General features: G+C 32.9%; 2 long non-coding RNA genes across 2 annotated transcripts; both read left to right on the forward strand.

Annotated features, from left to right (window-relative positions):
* The first annotated feature begins 14,650 nt into the window (after window positions 1–14,650).
* Window positions 14,651–15,135, forward strand: LOC115887562. Its single transcript, XR_004051112.1, has 2 exons — window positions 14,651–14,913; window positions 14,963–15,135. It is a non-coding gene; the product is annotated as an uncharacterized LOC115887562 (long non-coding RNA).
* Window positions 15,136–15,242: 107 nt separating this feature from the next.
* Window positions 15,243–16,034, forward strand: LOC115887563. The gene is made up of 2 exons (XR_004051113.1): window positions 15,243–15,367; window positions 15,464–16,034. It is a non-coding gene; the product is annotated as an uncharacterized LOC115887563 (long non-coding RNA).
* Window positions 16,035–16,339: the final 305 nt, after the last annotated feature.

Below are 16,339 nucleotides of genomic sequence, written 5' to 3' on the forward strand. Positions count from 1 at the left end.
CGTGGTTCAAATCTGGCCGGACCATAAACTTTTTTATTTTATACAACTGTTTTTATTATTTTAATAGCAATAAAAATACGGATTGCGTTCATTGCATTCACTCTTTTTGGTGGGGTTAGATTGATTATTTGGTGCAGTTAGTTGCGTTGGTTAAGATGGTTATTTGGTGGGGTTGATTGCTTTGGTTAGGTTAGCTATTTGGTGGGGTTGGTCTGGTTTTGGTTGGAATGCTCTATAACAAAGCGGTAATAGTAATGTCTAAAATATACCTTTTCTGCTACAATATAACGACTAGGTACATTCCGTAAGTGCATATGGCACTGTCTTACATTCCATACTCGCGTATGGCACTCGGAGTTTAATTGGTTTAAAATTCAAATCTGATCAGTGGGATTGTGCTAGGTGCCGTATACATGTACGGAATGTATAAATGCCTACCGTACTCCTTTCCTTCTATACATTTTTTTGACGGAGGGACTGAAGTGTATCAGAAACAGCGTTGTCAAATTCTTACATTTGTACCAGCTCTGTGAACATTTTGCCTGATATTTATTTATTCTTTCACTTCTTACTTAAATCTATTACCTTTTTCAAAAGATACAAATTTTTAAAATAAAACTTTCGTAATGATATAAATTGTACAATAAAAAATATGGAACTGATACGGAACGGAAGCTTACGTATAACGTCAATACATTAAAAAATGCGGAACGGATAAGGAATGGATATGGAATGGAAATGGAAGGTATAGTGAGAATCAACCTTAAAAGAGCAAACACTCCATTAACTGGACCAGAACCGTTTTGCTTCCCAACTGGAAACCAACTTAAAGCAGAACTCAAGAACCTGGAACTCAACATCCGTAACCTGGGAAAATCTTCAAACGGCCAATACTGAAACAATTTTTTTAGATCTTAGGACCGAGGTAAATCAGAGATTTTCTTTGATTTAAGTAAGAACAATCTTCGAATTGTCACATGGTTTTTAACAGGACTGTCTCCTCAATGAGTATCTCAGTAGATTGAAGATAAGAAACAATGGCGAATGAAGATGTTTTGGGGAAAATGGGGAAACACGACATTGGGCCGAGACGACAACCACTCTTGGCATAAATTTGGTACGACTGATATCGGAAATGAAGCACTAGCCTCTGTAAAACCGTCTCAGATAGTAATAGCTTTAATAGCAATATTGGGGATAATTGACAAAAACACGACAACTATGGGGGCCTCAACTCTTTTGTTTCTTTCCTTCTCCTTAAACCATCCTCATTCTCTTAATGAAGCACGCTAGACAAAACAATATCCATCCCATAGCGACCCGGCTTTATACATATAGCGCACCCGCTAGCCGGGCGCGGGCGGTTCCCCCTTTATATTAATGTGAGAAATTTCAATTGAATGGTGGACCGTACCGTTGGCCTGGCAGGTCCGATCAATCTAAATCTACTGTTGCCCTCTCGACTACGATGATTTATCGACGGTCGTCTTGTTTTCGGTCGAATATAAATCAAACGCGGGGAGAAAAGCCATTGTTGCGTGTCGCGCGTTTCGTCCGAATTACCGGCCCGAGGTTTCCTTTTTACGATCGTGTTGACATGGAGCGCCGTGAACGGTAGAGATGAGCAAAACTGCGATTCTCCAATCGGAATTGAAACTGCGACTGTAACCTGCGATTGCGATTTCAATATTTAAATATTGTACGAGGCATTCGATTCAGAGTAGTGATGGAAAAAACCGACTAAGATAAGCAACGATTTGTCCCTCAGATACGCAACGGATAAATATATATATATATATATATATATATATATATATATATATATATATAGCGATATATATATATATATATATATATATATATATATATATATTATATATATATATATATATATTTTATATATATATATATATATATATATATATATATATATATATATACGGCGTTGTATAAATTTGCTACCTGCAATGTATGTAGAAAATTCGCTCAGCTTTTTATCGAGTACCTATGTCACATTAAAATCGGATTTTAATTAATTTCATTCTAGGATCGCTTGCGTTCGTCGCTTGGTACTCGTCACTTGCATTGCTCGTTCATAATCGAGGGATGTCGGTTATTTCGAGCGGAGTACCCGAGTTATCCCATCACTAATTCAGAGTGTCATTTTCTATCAAATAAAGTAAAAAATACCGAAGGTGCCATTTAAAAATCAAAAGTAGTCATTTCCGGTGAAACAGGAAGTGATCGAAACGAATTCATCAGGTCAATCAATCCGAATTTATGTCATATACTTACATATCAAATCACGTTTTTTTTTATCAGAAAAAATAAAGAGGTTATAGAAGCGAACCACTCTTGAGAAACACCCGGTATATTATCAGTCAATTCTAATTTATGTCATATGCTTACATACCAAATCTCCATTTTTATCAGAAAAAATAAAAGTTATAGAGGCTAACTCTCGAGTAACACCCGGTATATTATGATCTTGGATCTAGAAAATAATACCTTCTTTATAAATAAATAAAATCAAAAAAAAATTCAATCGCAGTTTACTATAGTATGCTTCAATGGACCACAAAATTACATTTGGAACAAAATTGCAAATCGCAACTCCTAAAAATTCAAACTTGCAGATAGAAAGTTATCACGGTCCTAGTTTTCAAAATCACAATCGCAACCAAATCTTAAATCGCAGCAACAGGGGCGGATCGTGAATTTGTGGGGCCCTGGGCTGAAACTACTTAGGGGCCTACCTAAGTGCTCAACTAATAGCCATGTCAAAAAACTGTTTCTATAATGATATATTATTATTATATATTTTTTATTGCACAAAAAAAACATAAATGTTACTTAAATCTACGCAAGTATTAGTTGTACAAAAGGCGACCTTATTGCTGTGGTAGCAATCTCTTCCAGGCAACCTTTGAGTGAGAGAGAAACCAAAATAGTGATATTATAATAAGAATAAAAAAAAAATAAAACAATTTTATTTATTTATTATGAATTAGTAAAAGAAATTGATAGGTTGCAGTCACAGAAATTGACAGTTATTTGGTCATCACATTGCAAGTCTTTTGTTAGATCACAATTTATGGAAAGAAGTCATAAATTATTTAGTCGATGGTTTGACATTGTTGTCCTGTATTTATTTTTTACATAGGACATCTTGGAGAAGGAGCGTTCTGCTTCACAGCTAGTGATTGGCAGTGTTTAAAAAATCTTTAAAATGGTATAGCAGTTAGGAAACACGTCAATAAGTTTATTTTCATACATGAGCATAAAATGTCACTGCAAGAGGTGTAAGACTCTGGCTTAGATTGGAGTAAGTACGATTTTAATTGAATGCACTCATTCACTAAATGCTCGTCTACGTCATCGGGATAGTAATCAATAATATGACGAGCAATTTCCAAATCTATGTTTTCGATATTTTTGTCTTGCAAATCCATTAAAAATTTGAATTTTTTGCTAGAAGTCTCATATAGACTTGGCTCCTTTTATTTAAATCCATAATCAGCTTATCCAACGCAACGTTTAACGTGTCTCTTTTAAATCTTTCTGCGCCGGCGCCATATACTGAGAATTCACCTGTAGACTTATCTGAACATTTTGGAGTAATGCGTCTCTTGTTTATGTCATTGTAGTCTATTCCCACACTAGTACTTAATTTTTTAGCTTTCTCTTCGTATTCCTTTAGCTTTTGATCTGATTGGTGTCGTATGTTGTTCTAAAAGTCTTTTAATGACACAATTAACTTGTTGCCTTTACAAATGTCTAAACCAGGGCTCTGTATTTTTTTTATTAACTAAATGAAATCTCTCCAAAACTTCTTCCCAAAAGATAATCAAAATTGCAGCCTCGAGTTTCGCCATTTTATTGAATAAATTTCGTGCCTCTTTCCGGAAATCAACTGTCTCAACCTCATTTTCGGTGAAACTTTCGAAAATTTTCATAATGTCATCATAATTATTTTTTAAGGCTTTGACAGCATCATAGTGGCAAGACCATCTGGTATGGCTTAAACTTTTTAACGTGAATTTTAATTTTAATTCACGATTCAACAGTTCCCACCTATGGGTCTGTTGTTTTTAGCGGGGTCTGGGGGCCCCTTGTAACATCGGGGCCCTGGGCTGCAGCCCAAACAGCCCTTAGGTAGATCCGGCCCTGCGCAGCAAGGCCGCAAATCGCAACTATAGTAATATTGGTTGCCTAAATTGAAACTCGCAAAATCGCAGTCGCAGTTTCCTATGAGAGCCAACCGCAGGTTGCGATTGCGATTTTAAAATCGCTGCGATTGAATCGCAGTTTGCGATTTGTTACTCATCTCTAGTAAACGGTATTAAAACCGCACCAGACGGAAAAGTAAATACGCGTAAGTAAGCTGGAGGAAGGAAAGGAACTCAATTTAACCGGGTGAGCAATCGTTTCCAAGTAGTCCTGTAATAGAGAGAACTCTGTTTGGTATATCATGGGGAGGGGGAGTCCCCATTTCCATATTCCCAACTACTTTAATAAACATGTCATTCCAAAATGGTATTTTTCCAAAATGTCTTAAGACGGCAATAATCATTCCTCTGCATAAAGGAGGTGACAAAGATCAAGCTTCTAACTATCGCCCAATTGCACTCCTTCCTACGCTATCTAAGATCATAACAAAGGTTGGTTAAACGAAGGCTGCCTTTTTTTCTGTTTAAGTACAAAATACTTACTGAACATCAATTTGGATTTCTAATCAACAAGTCCACAAATGACGGTATGATTTCCCCCCTTAATAAAGTTTACTCCAGCCTAAATAGCCATCATTCTACAGCAACAATTTTCTGTGATTTTTCTAAGGTGCTCGACTGTGTAAATCCTGACTGTGAAGATCCTAATTAATAAACTGCAGCACTATGGATTCAGGGGAATATCTCTCGAATGGTTTAAGTCGTATCTGAGCAACAGAAATCAACTTGTGAGGGTGGATACCACGTTGTCTTCTAGCAAGCCAATAGAATGTGTAGTGCCCTTCCATTCTGGGGTACGTGTTGTGCGACTCAATTTGACCGCATTTTCAAGCTCCAGAAGAGAGCTGTTCGATATTCACTGGAACTAAACAGCAGAACTCATTGCCAGGAGTTTTTTAAAAAATTAAAAATATTAACTCTTCCTTCCTTATTTATATTTGAATCCGTTTGCCTAATACGTAAGCATGTATCAGCTTCTCAAGAAAGGCCATCTCATACTTATCCACTCAGGAACGCGGAGCAAGATCTTTCTCTACCTACCCCACGCTCAGAGTTAGTTAAAAGTTCAATATTATACAATTCGAAAAAAAATGCCTGCCATTTCACCTACCATTTGAAATCAAATCCATAACATCATTTTCTTTATTTCGCAAAGCATTGAAATCTTATTTACTAGACTAAGGCTTTCTGCGTCGTAAATGACTTATATTTTGATGATCGAATTTGATCTTGGAAACACTGGTCTAATATTTGGTATTACTATAAATATAGTAAATATTTTTGAATCTTTTTTTTTTTTTGTTCTTTGACATCGTTCTTTAACATTTGTAAATGTTTATTTTAAACAATAAGACTGACAATATAATTTCTATACTTGTTTTGCATTCTCTTTTGTTTGTTTACTTTACCTTTGTCTACAAATTGTAAAAATTTTTGACAATAAAGGCATTTATTTATTTAGATTAGTAAAGTGATCAGAACGGAAGCCAAAAATGTAATAATATCACACTCACACTATTTTAAGTCACCCTCTAGAGGTGAAATTATTTTCCGGAAATACATTCCTAATACATACTCTAGGTTTGCACTTAAACAAAATTCCTAAGTTTTTTATTCTAGGAGCTACAAATGCCCGACGCACTATTGCCGGACCCTTTATATTCGATTATTCCTGATATAGTCGATAAATAGCATTTTTACTTTATTATAATGTTAATGGATGTATAATAATTCATTCCTAAATCGAAAAAGTTTACAAAACTCTGAATACTCCTTATAATTTTCAATTTTTCTTTTTAAAGAAATATTGAACAGATCCACGAAAGTTTACAATTTCAATTCAGATAATCTTAAACCCCCGAAGGTTTAAAACTTTTCAAAAAAATCTATTAATCCAAGTTCCCACACTCACGTTTTCAAAATCAGCTTACAATTTTGACACCTTTAACGCGATTCTTATGTTACGTTCGAGAAAAAACGGCGTTTAATTCCATTAGAACCTCGAAGCTCAGAAAAAAATTGTCAGCCCTTCAAAGGGCCATAATCTTTCTTCATCTTGTCACCGAAAAACCCAACAGCTGATTAAAGAATAGAAAGGAAATCTGAAAGACGATCAGGTTTACGCTAGAGGAATGCCGTTCGGTTCGGTTTGGAGTTTATAGAAAATCAACCCCGTGCTTGTAATACATCAAAATATGACATGTGTCCTCTTGGGGCTAGATCGTTATCGAGATACATCTTTTGAACAAGAGAGTCACGGGATTTGGATAAGGTAAAGGACAGTAAGAAATATTAATGTTTCTTTTATGAAGATGGTTAGAGTAATTTGATAAATTATTATTTAATAATATTTATTATGAATGTTAAGTAAAGTTTAGATATTGGTCCGATCAAAAACATGTAAAAAATGTAACAAATTATAAGTCTCGCAATGCAGTTGTTTTGCTTAAAAAAGTTCTGAGAACTCATGTAAAACCTAGTCAGTTATTTTAATTAGTGTCTATCTATCAATTTATCTCTATTATCTATCAATATTATTTATTGAAACTCAATATTAGACATCATTATTTTTATAATGATTATAGTGGCTTTGCAATTGAAGGGGTGGCTGCAATAACCAGGCAACTCCACTTTTTTTTTTCGAAAATGAGATTTTTAATGAATTACCCTTTAAAAAAATTGGCCGATCGTTTCCTGCAATATAACAGTTTATAAATGGCGACGTTAGTTGGAGCTGCCTTTCTCTGGGTTTGCAGCAAGAACCGAGCAGCTCTTTTTCGATTTCCCACAAATTTATTATAATGGAGCTGCCTGGTTATTGCAGCTACCCCTTCAATTGCTGGGTAACATTATTCTGCTAATTAAAATACTTTATTCTTAAGTGTATTATTTAGATTTACCTATACAGGGTTGTTCACCACATACGACACGGAGTATTGTAGCTAAACGATCAGATTTAATTATACTTAAACCTTACCGTTTTTGAAATATTTTCAATTTTGTGAAATTGCAGTAAAAATTTTAAAGCTTCATTTCTCCAAGGGTATCAATGTTTTTAATACTAAATATTTAATGAAGTTTATTTATTGATCAGTTATTGTGCTGCAATAATAAAAATAATAGTTATACTAGATTAAAAAAAATTTATTTTAAATAATTATTAGCTTCAAACGGCAATAACTTCTTTAATTTAAATGGAATGCCCTGTATATTTTAGGAGAATCAGATGCACAATTAAATTGTCTATCAAATTGTATTATACCATTTTTTACCTATCCCTTCAAGTTTTCGTATAAAATGCATTTTCTTATAATTTAGACCTCATTTATCAATATATCAATGGAATATTGACATTTTAGATTGTTTTTAAAGCAACAAATGTACAAAATGTACAGACTAGTAATATTATCGTTTTTAGCAAAACGATAATATTACTAGCCCATTTGTATGCAAAAAGAAAACTATTTAAATCTTTATAAAAGAGTATACCATTAATTAAATATAACACCATTATTTGCGCCCATATACTAATTAATTACATACTTAATTGTGTTCGTTATTAAATTATTATAAATAAATGTGGATTTGAGTCAGAAATCAATATAATAATAAGTTATCAAATTAAAGTCTCTGTAGTTATAAATAAGCATTTATTAAAAAATGAAATATCATTTTTAAGGTGTTACTTTTTATCACACTGTCTAATGCCCATACAAAATTCAGTTTTTTAGTATTTGGAGCAATTATTATTAATCAACGCAAACAGTCAGTTAATGTAGTTTGAATACTGGAATCATATTAATTGATCCTCTTTAACAAATATTTAAATATTTTTTTTTAATTTTTTAATGAAATAAACGAATTATATCGACAATATTAGTATCTGTACTCTTTAAAAATTTGGTACATCTTTAAAAATAATCGAAAATGTCAATAGTCCATGGGTATATTGATAAATAAGTTCTAAATTACAAGAAAATGCATTTTCTACGGAAACTTAAAGGTAAAAAATGGTATAATATAATTTGATAGACAATTAAATTGTGCATCTGATTCTCGTAAAATATACAGGGTGTTCCATTTAAATTAAACAAGTTATTGCCGTTTGAAGCTAATAATTATTTAAAATAAATTTTTAGACACTCTGTATAAGGTAGTATTATTTTTATTATTGCAACACAATAACTGATCAGTAAATAAACTGCAGTAAATATTTAGTATTAAAAACTTTGATACCCTTGGAGAAATGAAGCCTTAAAATTTTTACTGCAATTTCACAAAATTGAAAATATTTCAAAAACGGTAAGGTTTAAGTATAATAAACCTTAATCAAATTTACCTTTATTTTAATCGTAGAAACTAAAAATGTAATAATATACAGGGTGTTCCATTTAAAAAAATACAACTTTGATATTTTTTACTTATTTGGGACACTCTGTATCTTGTAAAATTATTTTTAAATTGTACCTCTAATAGTCCTTCATCGAATCCAAAACTTACAATTTGTAAAAATCTCATCGTTTAGCTACAATACTCCGTGTCGTATGTGGTGAACAACCCTGTATACTAACCAAAATAGTAGAATATTCTTATAATTAGGTAGATTAGAACGTAGAATCAGTGGAATGAGGGTTAATCTCTGCTACCTTAAAGATCTATTGTGTCCCCCTTTCTTGTGTTATAACTCATCATACATGGGATCTTCCTATTTTAAGGGGGCACAGGTATTTTCTATCGTCTACCAACATACATCCTCCGAGAAGTGGATATCTACCTCCTAGAATTACATTTTTTTGTGAAAATATGTAAAAATATCTTATTTTTACAAGTTTCTTATGGAAAATACTCTAATGAATCAATATTTTTTATTGTAAAATTACTTATTTTACACCGGTATACACCCTCCACAGTTGAGCTTTAGCCCTCCGTGCCTTTCATAGTCGAGCAGCTTATCTCCGGCAGAGGTACCCGTGAGGTGGAGGCTGGAGGATCTTCCTCCATTTCTCAACCTCTTAAACTTGATCTCTCCTTAGACCTGATACTGGTGTTGTCCCGAATCTATAATAGAATATATATCTTTCTCTATATTGCCCCTTTGGATTTGAGGTCAATTTCTATTGTGATGACCTGCTAAATCGAGGTCTTTACATTGGAGTTCTGGCAAAGCTTGCTTCACGGTGTTGGACGGCTTTCCATCGACAGCGAGATGCTCCTTAGACCCAGCCTAACGTACCAGAGAGGATTCCCCCTAGCATCTGACTAGGGGCTTCCTCACCAACGACAAGGTCTTGCATCTCCTGGGGAAAATAATTAGGGAAATCGTTTAAAAAAAGCAAAAACAGTGAACATTAAAAAAAAGAGATCATTAAAAAAAATGAACCCAAAGTAAGCAGAACTCATTCTTGTAACTTCAAGTCGACTGCATAATCTGATCCCCATCTTAGCAGTCAGACGTTTTTGATTATTCAATCATACTTTTTTATTTGATGAATAATGAAATCGGAATTTTTAATTTTTTGCTTTTTTAGGCTAAACGCTAGTGACAATTCAAAATTTGAAGTTTGTGAGACTTCTAGAAATATCTTAGAATTTTGATGACCGATCAACGAGTCTCTGTCGAAATTAAAGAATTTTGATTAGCAATAATTCGTGTACTATAAGGTATAATTATTAGATATATTGGCAAAATAACCATTTATATTATGTCCTCTTGATCGCTACAAATTAAGATACTTGCTTCATCCACAACAAAGTTTCACGTGGGTCGAAATTGCCGACCCAAAATTGCTTCGAGAAAAGTATGGTACTTGTATGTAACTTGACACATTGGTTTGGTTTGGCTTGGTTGCTTACTATGAGAGTTAGAATTAAGCAGATTTAAAAGTCTGTAAGAGTTGAAATTATCTTGCCAAAATAGGTACTGTATTGTGTGACCAGAACCAGCATTTAGAATTCATAAAAGACCTGCAAAAGACTGGGTCCAGACTGGTTTTGATATTTTTTTGATAAAATATCATATCACATAAAAACTACTATAATAAAATCATGTAAAAACCGAGTATGCTAAACGAGTTATTCAAAATAATAAAAAATATCGTCCCACTTTGGAAGTGATGCAGTAACTTTTGAAATTATTTATTTACTCAAGTCGCGCCGTAGTGTATTTAATGGGTTCTGATGGTCTCCCTTGAGTACCATCTTTTAATATGGAAGAGTTTTAGCATTGGATATTCTCTAAAGTGCACCATATTTGTCCATAATATAGGTACATTTTATTACTTCAAAACCTCCATTCGAAATAAAATCCTTTTTACAACTAATTAACTTTTTAAAAAATATCTATACCTAAGATTAACACAAAAATAACTATTTTATTTTGTAGATTTTTTTGCAGTGGTGAAAACCCATATAGGACTTTTTTGGAGTAAATAACTTTTCTTTGTCACTAGTTATTTATTCTAGTTGTTTATATTATTATAAATACCATTTTAAAACCCATGAATTAAAAAAAATGTTGGATCCGAAGCAATCAAAACACATATTTGCAATTTCGTATCGACTGGATAGTCAGTAACCCATAGCGGCTAAAAACTTCAACTCATTTAGTGTATAATGAAATTGGGATTTATAATTTTTTCCATTCTTTATAGGCTACATATTAACTAAAATTCAAAATTTGAAGTTTGTGAAACTTCTAGATGTACCTTAGAATTTTGATGATCAGCCAGTGAATCATTTTAGAAATTAAAAATTGACGCCGGGAGGCACGTATAGCCGCCCATACTTAAATATGTTAATAAAAAAAATTTTGGTCCGCGGTTATTTCCCCTATCCGCCACCTGGGGTCGCGTCCGATGGGAGTTTGGAGTTCTCCAAACGGATTTTCTCAAAAACGGACTACGGAAACACGGAATATCTCAAAAACTGCGACTTTGACTGATGTTATTACAAATTTTGTTGCAAATATTATTCCTAATCTTAAATTGAAAACCGCGTTTCGCTAGCTACTGTAATTTTGGAGTTACGATTTTTTTAAATTTTTAACCCCCTTACCAACCCCTCACCCCCACCAAAAACTAATGGCCAAATTCTCGGGTGCCACAGTATTTTTGTGCTAAATTTGGCCAAAATCGGTTTAGCGGTTTTTCAGTTATCGTGTTACAGACGGACAGACAGACAGACAGACACCATGAAAATATTTTGTATTTAGATCATTTATGACCCAAATAACTCATTTTGAATGAAATTAAAAAAACTTTTTTTTGCCGATCTTAATAGCCTACCATATCTGTTGGTATGGTCGGCTAAAAAACCTTGACTAGCGATAATTCACAAACTATACGGTATAATTATAAGATATATTGGCAATTAACTCCTAACTAAAAAAATAATATTCTCCCTCTTTTCACAATGAAGCTACAGGGGAGTCAAAAGTGCCACGAGTTCCTTCGCGAAATAGTTCTGATGGATTTGGCGTATTCTGGCAGTTTATGTATTTGCAAGACTTATAAATTTGTCTACCTGTTCAATTTTTCTTTCAAAACAACAGAACTATTGACCATATTATGACCATTGATTATATTCAACCATATACCGTGCTGGCAACTGTTACTTTTGGGTCGGCATTTACATGTGTGAAAGTAAATCGCATAGGGATCTTATTAAGTCGGAGTGAGAGAAATGCGACCGACCGAAGCGACGCGCGACTGTGTGCTGTTGCGGCGTTGCCGATACGCCTTTCCCTATCAAGTAAAGTAAAATCACGATCGCAAACCGCTTATTTTTTTAGATAAAATCATTAGACATGTTTCTGAGCATCTGAAATGGAATTATAAGGATATCGTTAGGGTGTCATTTTTTTTATAACGAGAAAACGTCAGTAATCGCGATAATTTAAAAACTCAACTTTTTAACACATAACAGGCCATAACTCATGAACCACTATAGATATTGAAACTTTTTTTTATTTTCAAGATCGGATATTTTACAATATGTTTACATAAGAAAAATTCGATAAGGTTGTTTTTTCCATTCAAAAATTGTAAACAATCCATCCATTTACTTTTTAGAGCATAGCAATTTTCAGCAATCGTGTAATTTTTATTGATAAAGATTTTCACATACTGTCTAAAAAGAAAATACAGCAGAAATATTAACAAAGTTCTTGAAAAAACTACAATCTATTATTTCTAATAGATTTCGAGATATCGATTTTTGAATTCAGAGTTCTAATAGCGCGATCACTATCGAACACCCACTCAATTCCACTTATTTTTACCAAAAATGCAAGTGTTTCTAGCTTGCACTTAAAAAAATTCAAGCTATAGGGAAAATTACAACGACTCGATAATAAATAAACAAATCAAGTATCACGAGACGTAATTAAATCGTGAAGCTGAACGCATGACGTACACCTTTTCTTAGAACTTTAAGTACTGATAGAGGTATTGATTGGGTCGACCGGTCAACTGCGACAAATCTGATATATCCCCTTTCACATCTCTTAGCGATGTGCACAGTTTCTCGGTTTATTTCATACGTTTGGCAACGTTTTTACTGTCCTCTCTCTGTTCAGTACATTATAAACGCATTGTACTATTCTTACATACGGAAATCTCGACCCAAGACTAACCCTTGCCAGCCTAGTATAACTAAGTGTGATTAAAAGTCATAATTTTGTACCAATTCTTCATAGCGTGACGTAAAGTAAAAGTCCGTGCTAAAACACTTTATTAACGATTGAAGTCCTCAAAGGAGTACCACCTTTTCACGTAATATTGACTTAAGGCCTCCATCTTGTTCTTCAGTCGACAGTTGAAGACGCATTGTGACCGGTGATGTGTATCGCCCGCTCGATAAAATGCTGTTTAAATAACAACAAATCATCGGGTGGTTTGTTTGTCGAGACATCGCTGATTTTTTTGCTATAGATAAATATTAAATCCCGCGTGCGAGTTGTGCCAAGACACTGCTTCGTTAAATAATGTAAATATGGATATGTAAATATTCGTCGTGGAATATTTTTTCAGCAAGGGATTGATTGTTGATTTGATTATAAGTTTATCTTAAAAACAAACCTTTATTTCAATTTGTTTCGTTCTTTTCTCTAAGTCTTTTTTTTATCTGTAGGGCACCCTCGTAATCATATAATTTTTTTTTAAACGTCACAAAAGTATTATTTTTTGCGAGGTGATTGACAATGTAAAATAGCTATTTATGTAACAAGTTCCGAAATGAATGTGTTTTAAACACGGGACGCAAAATTGTCGGACAATGCGTCGAGTGCTTAAAACACTCTTTTTGCAACGAATTGCATACAAGATTTTTTCTGAAAGCGGATAATTGGAGATTTTCATGCTATTACTATTAGGTATGTATTTTTAAACATTTTTTAAAATGTTCTGGTAATCGGTTTCTAAGGCATTGTTTATGCATTGTTTAATAATGACAAAGTTCAGTGCATAGACAAACAAGTAAAAAGAGACTGGCAAATTAAATGGCAAAGAGAGGGACAACGTTCCCGGAGCGCAACTCAGAACGCAAAATTTCGTTCTATTTATGTTGATCTGCGCATTGCCTCTATTGGGCCCACTATCTCATTCTAATATAACAAGAGAGAAAGAAGCAACCATATAAAACGTAATTTCTAAATAGAAATTAGAACAATCGCCTTTCGTTTTCGTCATCATGACAACCAAGATGACAACATCATGACAATTCGTCATGTTTGTTAATTTTTCTTTTGGTGATTCACCTTTTTTTCTAAACTCTCCATTTTATTGACTTATGAATATGGATAGGGAACAAACTCCTTTGTTCCATATAGGTATTTACATTTTGTTACTTATAATTTTCGGTTATACTATTTTTTATTTTATTTGCTGCTCCTGCAGTATCATCTATTTTTTATATGTATTGGTGCCCCCTTTCTCTGATAGATATGTTAAAGACACCCGGTAAAATAAAAGTAAGTAGTTATATTTATCATCTTATTAAGAAAAAAGTAGAAGTAGTAGTGTCAAAAATATTTCGAACCTCTCTTAATATTGTTACGTTTTTCGTCGGTTCCGTGTGGATAGAAAGTCACGATTTATTTAAACACTATTTATTTAACACTAATTAACAAAACTAATAACGATAAACGACTTATAGAACTATTTACAAACGATTTATAACTAAGAATTTATTTTTAATTTTAGCGCGTCAACTGTATATTTATAACTGCCCCCTGTAGGCCACGGCCGCCGGCTTTTATACCGGCAGGTAAAGAACTCTAGAATTGTCCATAGATCGTTAGGTGCGTAGAGAAGGTTTTCGAATGTTCTCGTATGTACTCGTCCATTCCAGTGGGACTCGATTCTTCTCGAACGAATGAATCATTGCGGTGTCTATGCGATGTTAAGGTCATCCGAGGAGAAGAAGAATACATTAAAATACGCAACCAACCGTCATTGAACCGTCCAATCAGATCAAAGGAGTAATCGTCGTAGATCGTGCCTTATCGATAATGTTCGGTGCCTGGAGAAAATTGACAATTGACAAGAGAATTGTTTATTATTTTTGACTTTTTAGTTCGTTTAATTTAATAATTACTAAAACCAGTAGTTCGAAAGATATATTTAAAAATAAAAGATAAAATTCCAAAAAATTAATTATCTATTAACGTGGATTTGGACGACAATAGGTAAGAACACTAAATTTATTTCTATATTCGATATAAACTTGTTTATTAGGTTTTTAGTTTGTGATGTTTCATGTGATGATCATCATGTTCATCGTCTTTGAATTGACATGAGGATATCTATGGAAAAGTAACTAATCTGAAAGTAAGCCAACATATCGTTTGTCCATTGTGTGCTAACGAAAAGATTTTCTTTTCGCATCATGAGGAAGTATTACATCAATTGAAAATTTTAGGAAGTTGATCATTTGTCATGGAAAAGTATACCAATGGAAATTGCTTGCAATAGAAGTAATTCTAAGGGCAAATTTTATTATAATTATAACCTGTCTATTTTTTATATGTAGATGTTTCAGGTTTTAAGAATAAATTGGTTGAACCCAAAATCTGGAGGAAGTACCTATATCCATACACAGAATATGCCCATTAAGAATACTAGTCCAAATTTGCTTTAATGGTAGGCAATTATTCAATACAAATTAACTTTTTAAGTGACTGAAATATTAAATAGTTTAGAATATGGTATAACAATGTAAAAAAATACTATTTTCAGGAACGATTAGGGCCCGATATATTTGAAACTCATGTTGGACATAGTATTGAGTTGGGTAGAATATTATTCTACGTTAAGTGAGGATATCAGATACCTATTATTGTACTGTATTTTAATATATACATTAGAATTGTTGGTTTTTTCATATTTGTTTTATATATTATTTTACTTACAAGTTATATAAAGTTAACACTAAAATCTACTTTTTGACTTATATAAGTTAGTCTGTGGTTTAATGCGTGATTACATCCACATTATGATTTCAAGTTTTTAAAATATAAATATTATAACTGGCTTTAAAAACTCCATTAAACTGTTAAAAGTGTAATTTATTTCAAAATAAATATACATATACCTATACCTAGGTATATATTAATATCGAAAAATATATATTAATATCGAAAGACATTTTTATTTCCTTAACACCAATTTAATCATCACATACATATGTATAAACATTTATTTACGTTATTTCAAATGAAGACCACAGGAAAAACCAGCTTTGTTCATTTTAACTGGAGCCGAGAAAATGCAATTACGAGTGAACTACTCTGGTTTTTCTCCTGTAGGGCAAAATAACTAAGCTGTAATATCTCTGGGACTAAGCATATTATTATTGCTTTCTTTGATGGTGCCTCGAATAATGCTAACACTTGCCTATAAAATTGTCTCGCTATCAATTTCTATGAAAATGTAACATATTATCTGGTTTTTTCCGTGTAGTCTTCAAATGATCTAAAAATTCAGCAGGAATGATCCATTATGCAGCAAACACACTGATGTTGAATCATTGGAAGCTTTTTTGTGGGCATTTCACAAATAAAATGAAATATCTGATCAAAAACTGAAAATGCAAATCAGATAGTAAGCTTTATA

This window comes from Sitophilus oryzae, unplaced genomic scaffold (assembly GCF_002938485.1).
Source record: "Sitophilus oryzae breed Bouriz unplaced genomic scaffold, Soryzae_2.0 scaffold_577_pilon_pilon, whole genome shotgun sequence".
Lineage (NCBI taxonomy): Eukaryota > Metazoa > Arthropoda > Insecta > Coleoptera > Curculionidae > Sitophilus > Sitophilus oryzae.